Source organism: Arachis ipaensis, chromosome B08 (assembly GCF_000816755.2).
Source record: "Arachis ipaensis cultivar K30076 chromosome B08, Araip1.1, whole genome shotgun sequence".
Taxonomy (NCBI): Eukaryota; Viridiplantae; Streptophyta; class Magnoliopsida; order Fabales; family Fabaceae; genus Arachis; species Arachis ipaensis.
This window is the reverse complement of record NC_029792.2, coordinates 79286707-79295891: the sequence shown is the minus strand read 5'-3', so window position 1 is coordinate 79295891 and position 9185 is coordinate 79286707.

Genomic DNA, 9185 nt, shown 5'->3' with positions numbered 1-9185 from the left:
CTTTCAGATTTAAAATTTAAAATTTTATTATCTTGTTAGCTTTTGCTTTCTTTTAAAATTTGAATATTAAAATTTTAAAATTTTTTAAAACTTATCTTATCTTTAAACTTAAATTCAAATTTTAAAAGTTTAGTATTTTGTTTGGTTTTCTTTCTTTTAATTTTGAATTTTAAAATCTTTAAATTTTTAAAATCTTTCTTTGACTTTCTCCTTTTAGTTTCAAAACTTTTTAAATTTTTAAAATATTATCTTATCTTTTTTGTCTTTTTCTTTTCAAATTTAATTTTTCAAATCTTTAATTGATTCTTTCTTTTTAAATTTCAAAAATTTTTCAAAATCGAATCTTTTATTTTATTTTCAAATCCTTTTAGTTAGTTATTTATTTTATCTTATTCTAATTTTAAAAGTTCAAATTTCTTCTTCTATTTCTTTCTCTTTTTTTTTTTCGAAATTCATTAATTAATTTTCAATTATTTTTAATTAATTAACTTTTATTTTTTATTTAAATAAATAAATAAAATAAAAAATATTTTAATTCTTGTTTCTCTTCTTGCTTCTTAATTTTCGAATTCTTCCTCCCTATTATTCGAATTCTTCTTCTCCTTCTTCTATCTTCATTCTTCTTTCTTTTATCCCTCACATCTCACTAGGAGTTCTCTGTCCTCTAGAATAGAAGCTTCCTTTCTTGTTGTATTTGTGTTTTCTTGTTTATGACCAGGAACAGGGATAAAGAGCCTCTCTTTAATCTTGATCCTGAACTTGAGAGAACTTTAAGGAGGAGCTTGCAACAAATTAAAGCACAACACTCTGAAAGAAACCTTTTAGAAAATTTTGAACAGGAAGGTGAAGACATGGCAGTCGAGCTTAATCATGGAGGAGAGGCAAGAAAGGTTCTTGGTGAGTTCACCATGCCTACCTCTGATTTCTATGGCAGAAGCATCTCTGTACCTGCCATTAGAGCTAACAACTTTGAGCTTAAGTCTCAGTTAGTCTCTCTTCTGCAACAGAATTGCAAGTTCCATGGACTTCCACTGGAAGATCGACATCAGTTCCAAGCTAAATTCTTACAAATCTATGACACTATTAAGACCAACGGAGTGGATCCTGAAGTCTACAAGCTTATGTTCTTTCCCTTTGCTGTTAGAGACAGAGCTAAAATATGGTTGGATTCTCAACCAAAAGGGAGCCTAGACTCTTGGGAGAAGCTGATCAATGCTTTTTTGGCCAAATTCTTTCCTCCTCAAAGAATGAGCAAAATTAGAGTGGAAGTTCAAACTTTCAGACAAAAAGAAGGTGAATCCCTCTATGAAGCTTAGGAAAGATATAAGCAACTGATCAGGAGGTGTCCTCCTGACATGCTCTTAGAATGGTCTATCCTAGGAATTTTATATGATGGTCTGTCTGAGATGTCCAAAATATCATTAGATAGCTCTGCATGTGGATCACTCCACTTGAAAAAAATGCCTGCAGAAGTAAGAGAACTTATTGAGATGGTTGCAAATAACCAATTCATGTACACTCCTGAGAGAAATTTTGTGAACAATGGTATCCCTCAGAAGAAATTCTGTAACCCAGCAGGTCAATATGGTCTCTCAGTATTTGACTTGAGTGGAAGTTGCAGCTGGCATCACTCAGGAAGCTTCTTTTGAAGTAGAAGCTTATGATCCTAATCAACCCACCATGGAGGAGGTGAATTACATGTGGGGGATCCCTCTAAAAACACCTACGATTCTTCATAGAGGAATTATCCTAACCTTTTATGGAAGGATCAACAGAAGCCTCAGCAAGGCTTCAATAATAATCAAGGTGGAAGGAACCAGAATAGGTTCAACAACAGGCCACCATTCCCATCTTCTCAAGGGAATATGGAGACTTCTAAGCAGAGCCTTTCTAACTTAGCTATTCTAGTATCTAGCCTCTCTAAGACCACTCATAGTTTCATAACTGAAACAAGATCCTCCATCAGAAATTTGGAGGTATAGATTGGTCAACTAAGCAAGAGAATCCCTGAGACTCCTCCTGACACTCTTCTTAGTAACACTGAAGTAAACCCAAGAGAAGAGTGCAAGGCCATCACTATAGAGGTAGAGGCCAAATCTGGAGAGAATGGGATGGCATTGAACGCCAGTGAGGAAGAACTCACTGGGCGTTCAATGCCCAAACTGGCTAAGAGCCTGGCGCTGAACACCAGTGAGGAAGCCCTCACTGGGTGTTCAACGCCCAAACAGACAGGGACTCTGACATTGAACGCCAGCAAGGACAGTCCTACTCGGCGTTCAACGCCTAACTTGGTAAGGAACCTGGCATTTAACGCGAGTGAAGGGGTGCATGCTGGTGTTGAACACCAGTAATGGCACACCCGCTGAGTGCTCAATACCCACTCAAAAAATCCCTATCCAAGAACTAAAGGAAGCCAAGGCTCAGGTAGAGACCATAGAGGTTCCCTTGCATGGACTCCTGAATGCATGAGTTCTAATGAATACTCATCCTCTGATGAGGATGAGGACACTAGAGAAGAGCAAGTTGCTCGGTACCTAGGAGCTCTTATAAAGCTGAATGCCAAGTTATTTGGTACAAAGCATTTGGAGGAAGAACCTCCAGTACTTTCCAAAGAACTCAATGCTTTGGTTCAGTAGAAGCTACCTCAGAAGCTTTCGGATCCCAAACGCTTCCTAATCCCTTGCACCATAGGCACCATGACCTTTGAGAAGGCTCTGTGTGACCTAGGATCTAGTATAAACCTCATGCCATTCTCTGTAATAGAGAAGCTGGGCATCTTTGAGGTACAAGCTATAAACATCTCACTAGAGATGGCAGACAAATCAATGAAAAAAGCATATGGCTTAGTAGAGGATGTATTGGTCAAGATTGAAAACCTTTACATCCCTGCAAACTTCATTATCTTAGATATTAGGGAAGATGAGGATGAATCCATCATCCTTGGCAGACCTTTCCTAACTACTGCCAATGCTATCATTGATGTAGCAAAGGGAGAACTGATTTTACAACTAGGGGAGTATTACATCTTGTTCAAGATACCTCACCCCAACTCTCCCTCTGAGAAAAGAGAGATGAATATGTAACACTTAACATTCTAACTATCTCTTTCAGTGCAGAGCTTTACTAAGCCCCCAAACATTAATTCTATGTTTGGCGTTGGGCAGCCATTAACAAGCACTAAAAACAAAGGTACTAAGAAGAAAGTACCTAATGGCTGGAGGGACAAAAAAGTCCCCACTGAAGGCCTCTCACCTGGCATGAGAGTTATCTTCACCAAGAAACTAGTCATACCACATACAGTGAGTTGTGTCCTATCTCTAGAGCATGTGGAGCTCATTCATGAGAAGGCAGGAAGAAAGTTCACTGTAAGGGGCAAAATTCTGAGCCAATATCCATCTTTCTAAGGAGCTAACCGTCAAGCTAGTGACGTTAAAGGAGTGCTTGTTGGGAGGCAACTCAATCCTAATTAATTATTTCTATTTAAGTTATTTCTTTAGGTTCATGATCATGTGTAGCAGTCAGAACAGAGACAGAAAAGATTATCAGTGAAAATAGAACACTCTGGATGGAGTGTTGCTGGCGTTGAATGCCAGCTTTGGGCATAGCCCTAGGCATTTAAATGCCCATGTAGAGGGCAGGGAATCTGAATTCCCTAGCCTCTCAAGACCAGTGGGTTCCACAGCATCTTTACCTACCCCACTTCTTCCTTCTTTCTTTCATACTTTCCCAAATACTCTTCCCTATAAACCTTAGCCCAATCACATCCATATCACTTCCCCAAATCCATCATAACTCCCACCAACCCCCACCCACTTTAAAATCAAATTTCCCTCCCATTTACCCCACCCATGACCGAACCCAACACTAGCCCACTCCTATAAATACCCTTCATTCTATTCCTTCATACACACACCTTTCTTACACCTCAAAAACCCCCTTGGCTGAATTGCCTTCTACCCCCTTCTTCATCTATTTTCTTCTTCTTCTACTCCATTCTTCTCTTTTCTTTATTTTTGCTCGAGGATAAGCAAAGCTTTTAAGTTTGGTGTGGGAAAAGCGTTACTTTTTTCTTTCCACTACCACTTATGGCACCCAAGGTTGGAGAATCCTCTAGAAAGAGGAAAGGAAAGGCAGTAGCAGCCACCTCTGAATCTTGAGAGATGGAGAGATTCATCACCAAAGCCTACCAAGATCGCTTCTATGAAGTAGTGGCAGAGAAGAAGGTGATCCCTGAGGTCCCTTTCAGGCTCAAGAAGAATGAGTATCCGAAAATCCGAAGAGAGGTCCGAAGAAGAGGTTGGGAAGTCCTAACCAATCCTATCCAAGAGGTTGGGATCTTAATGGTGTAAGAGTTCTATGCTAATGCATGGGTCACGAAAAACCATGACATTAGTGTGAACCGAAATCCCAAGAATTGGAGCACTATAGTCCAAGGGAGAATCTTAAATTTTAGCCCGGAAAGTGTGAGGTTGGCATTCAACTTGCTCTTGATGCAAGGAGACCCACATCCTTACACTAGAAGAGTCAACTTTGATCAGAGACTGGATTAAGTGCTCTTAGACATCTGTGTGGAAGGAGCACAATGGAAAAGGGATTCCCAAGGCAAGCCCATTCAACTAAGAAGGCTTGAACTCAAGCCCATAGCTAGAGGAAGGTTGAAATTCATCAAATGCTCTATTGTCCCTACTAGCAACCGGTCAGAAGTGACTATTGAAAGAGCCATCATGATCCATTGCATCATGATTGGATGTGAAGTGGAAGTACATGAGGTGATTCCTCAAGAGCTGTACAAGATAGTTGAGAAGCCTTCCACCAAAGCAAGGCTTGCTTTCCCTCATCTCATCTGTCACCTATGCATTTCAGCTGGAATTGTCATAGAAGACGACATTTTCATTGAGGAAGACAAGCCCATCACTAAAAAGAAGATGGAGCAAACTAAAGAGCATGCACATGAGCCTGTGCAGCCGCCTCAGCATGAGATCCCTGAGATACCTCAGGGTATGTATTTTTCTTCTCAAAGCTATTGGGATCAATGGCATACTTCTGTGGGAGAATTAAGCTCCAACATGAATCAGTTGAGGATGGAGCATCAAGAGCATTCCACCATCCTCAATGAAATTAGAAAAGATCAAAGGGCTATGAGGGAAGAACAATAAAGACAATGGTGTGACAATGAAGAGATCAAGCACTACATTGGATCCTCAAGGAGGAGTACTAGCCGCCACCATTAAGGTGGATTCGTTCTCTTAATCCCCTTTTTGTTTGTTATTTTTCTGTTTTCTGTTATGCTTTATTGTCTGTTCTCTTGTTCTTATTGCATGATCATTTCTATCTATGTCTTAAAGTTATAAAATATTCCATATATCTCTCACCTTACTTAAAATAAAATTTTATTTGAAAAGAATTGAGAGATACATGAATTTCAAGTTTTATTATAAGAATAGTCAATTATCTTGATATGGTGGCATTGCTTTTATTTTCTGAATGTATGAATGAATAGTGCATAATTAAAATTGGAATTTTAGAATGTTGGCTCTTGAAAGAATAATGAAAAAGGAAAGGTATTATTGGTAATCTAAAAAATCTCAAAATTTGATTCTTGAAGCAAGAAAAAGTAGCAAAATGAAAAAGGAAAAGCATGTTGCAATAAAAGAAAAAAATGCATACAAAAAAAAAATAGAAAAAAGTCAATAGCTCTTTAAACCAAAAGGTAAGAGCAAAAAAGCCAATAACCCTTTAAACCAAAAGGCAAGGGTAAAAGGATCCAAGGCTTTGAGCATCAATAGTTAGAAGGGCCTACAAGGAATAAAATTCTAGCCTAAGCAGCTCAACCAAGCTGTCCCTAACCATATACTTGTGGTGTGAAGGTGTCAAGTGAAAATCTTGAGGCTGAGCAGTTAAAGTCGTGATCCAAAGCAAAAAGAGTGTGCTTAAGAACTCTGGATACCTCTATCTGGGGATTATAGCAAAGCTGAATCACAATCCGAAAAGGTTCACCCAGTTAAGTGTCTGTGGCATTTTTTGTATCCGGTGGTAATACTGGAAAACAAAGTACTTAGGGTCACGACCATGACTCTAAAAAGCTATGCTCAAGAATCAAAAAGAACTAAACTAGGAGAGTAAATAATATCATCTGGATTCTAAGTTCCTAAAGAACACTTCTAAATTTCAATGGATAGTGAGATGCCAAAACTATTCAGAAGTAAAAAGCTACTAAGTTCCGCTCATTTAATTGAAACTGAGCTTCATTGAAAACTAAGAGATTTATTGTATCTTACACTTCTTTTTATCCTACTTTGTTTTTAGTTGCTTGGGGACAAGAAACAGTTTAAGTTTGGTGTTGTGATGAGCGGATATTTTATACGCTTTTTGGCATCATTTTCATATACTTTTTAGCATGTTTTGTTTAATTTTTATTAAGTTTTCATAGGTTTTAGTTTAAATTCACATTTTTAGATTCTACTTTGAGTTTGTGTATTTTTATACAATTTTAGGTATTTTCTGGCTAAAATTGAGGACCTGGAGCAAAAGTCTGATTCAAAGGCAAAGAAAGCACTGCAGATGCTGTTCGGATCTGACCTCCTTGCACTCGAAAGAGCTTTTCTGGAGCTACAGACATCCAAATGGAGCTATCTCAACGGATATGGAAAGGTAACATTCAGAGCTTTTCAGCAATATATAATAGTCTATATTTTGTTTCAAAATTAAAGGCCAAAACTGGCGTCCAACGCTAGCCTCCTGCCCTATTCTGGCATCCAGCGCCCAGAGGTGAAGAGACCAGCATCCAACGCCCATAAAGGACCCCCTAGCCAGTGTTCAATGCCCTAGATGCCTCCTAGAATGTGGATCTCAATCAAACTCTGTCCAAACACTCATCAAGTGGGCCCCAGAAGTAGATTTTAGCATTAAAAGACTATTTTACCTTTCTTAATGTAATAGTCATTAGTTTAGTATTTAAGGACTTTTACACCTCTCATTAAGGGTAGGACACACACTTTACACATTTTTATGATTGTATTTTCTATCAATATGAGTTTCTAAACCTCCTAGGTTGAGGGAGAAGCCCTGCTGAGTTTTATGGATTAATAAAAGTGTTACTGTTCTATTTCAATCCGTGTTTGATTCTCTATTCTAAGATGTATCTTCGTTCTTCATTCTAAGACCGCATGCCTGACAACCACCCGTGTTCTTCTTTGGTTCGTGTGACTACGTAACTAGAAAAGCATTGAACCACTAGCTTGATTATACATCTCTTAGATGACTAATCCACGACTTCGTTGGGGACTTCTCGAAACATCAGTTCAGCCAAGGTATGGGGAGATTAGAGTCTTTGTGGTAGAGGCTAGAACCCAAAGACGCAGTATTCTCTGATCCGAAAGATTTGACCTTATCTGTGGCGTTTTGAGTAGGATCATTAAGGAGAATGGACTGCAGGAGGTTCACCCTCAATTAGAATGGATCCACACTAACCCTGGAGTTCAGATCTGGAGGAGCATTGGCGACCTATCAACCGGCGTTGATCACGTACAGCTTGCCATAGAAGAAATCATTCACAGTTGAAGAAGACAGTAAGACTAGAATTAATCTAAAAGAACAAAGTGTCTCCAAGACTTAACCATCTTCTTATCATTATAAACATATCAACCTAGTTAAGATCTCTATATTCCTTTTATGCATTTAAACAAATCCAACAACTCTTCTATCCGCCTGACTAAGATCTGCAAGATAACCATAGCTTGCTTCAAATCACAATCCTCGTGGGATCGACCCTGACTGGCTCAGGTATTACTTGGACAACCCAGTGCACTTACTGGTTCAGTGTATGAAGTGTGGGTATTCGTGCACACCAATATACCCCAAAGACACAGTGAAAACATAAAGGATAGATAAGGGTTTTTCCTACTAGATATCTAAGAAACCTGTTCTTAGCAACCTAGGTAACCAGAAGGGATTCTCTACTAGACCTTCAAAGAACCTATCCTTGACAATCTAGATGAGAGGGATGAAAATTGAAAGAGACTAACATATAGAATTACCTTAGTGTTGGATCCTTCAATCTTCTTCATGCAACAAGCGAAGAAAATCACTCACCTCACTTAATCACACTAAAAAAAGGTGCATAAAGCAATTAAAAATTTTATTCATCAAAGTTGTGTAAAAATTATCTCACCAAATGTGTTTAAATAGGTCCCTAACAAGCTAACTAAAAGATAAGATAAGGTAACTTAATTTAAATCTCCTAAAGATAAGATAACTAATTTAAAACAGATTTAATCTTGATGAATTAGATCAGATTTGATTTAAATTTTAAAATCCTACGATATGATAACTAATTTAAATCAGATTTGATCTTATTAGGTTAGATCAGATTTGATTTAAATTTAAAATTTCTAAAAATACAACTAAGCAAATTAGAAGTAAATCAAATCTTCTAACATACTCTCGCAGCAAAACAAATTAAAATAAATGCCTAAAAAATTCAAAAATGAATAATAATTTATGCCTCTCACTGAATTTAAAAGGTATTATTGGGCTTCTTGCTGTCCTAACTTAGCGCAATGGGCCCCATTTCAACACCACTATTTTGAGATGGACTCTTGGTCTTCTTGATATCGAAGACTGACATGGTATAATTCTTCTAGTATTCAGATCTTTGAACGTGACGAGATTGCCATTCTGTCCTTTAGCTCTAAAATGATGAAAATTCCCTCCTGACCACGTATCATCCTCTCCGTCTTAAAAAGGATTCGTCTTCGAATCTGCATATATATCAAAAGGAGAAAAATCAGAGATACTAAACACAAGTGGACTATCATACCTACCAACGAAGTTATGCTTGTTGGAATTGTCCTTGGTAATCTCCAACACTCGGAATGGACCATCTTCTCTAGTAACAAGTGTTGTTTTACTGTGAATAAGAAGCTTTTCTTCCCTCTAAAAAATTCAAACCCAATCTTTGGGTTCAAATACTATGGTTTGATGGCTATTCTCTACCCACTGAATTGTGGCAATGTCCCTCATGTGTGAAAGTTTAATCTTTTCAACCATACTTTCACCGTCTAAAGTAGCACCATTACTCAACGATAAAAATAAGAATTTTAAAATAGTTAAAGACTGAAAGACATTCAGAGATTTACAAGGATAACAACCAACAGAGTTATAAATATCAGAGTTATGAGGACATT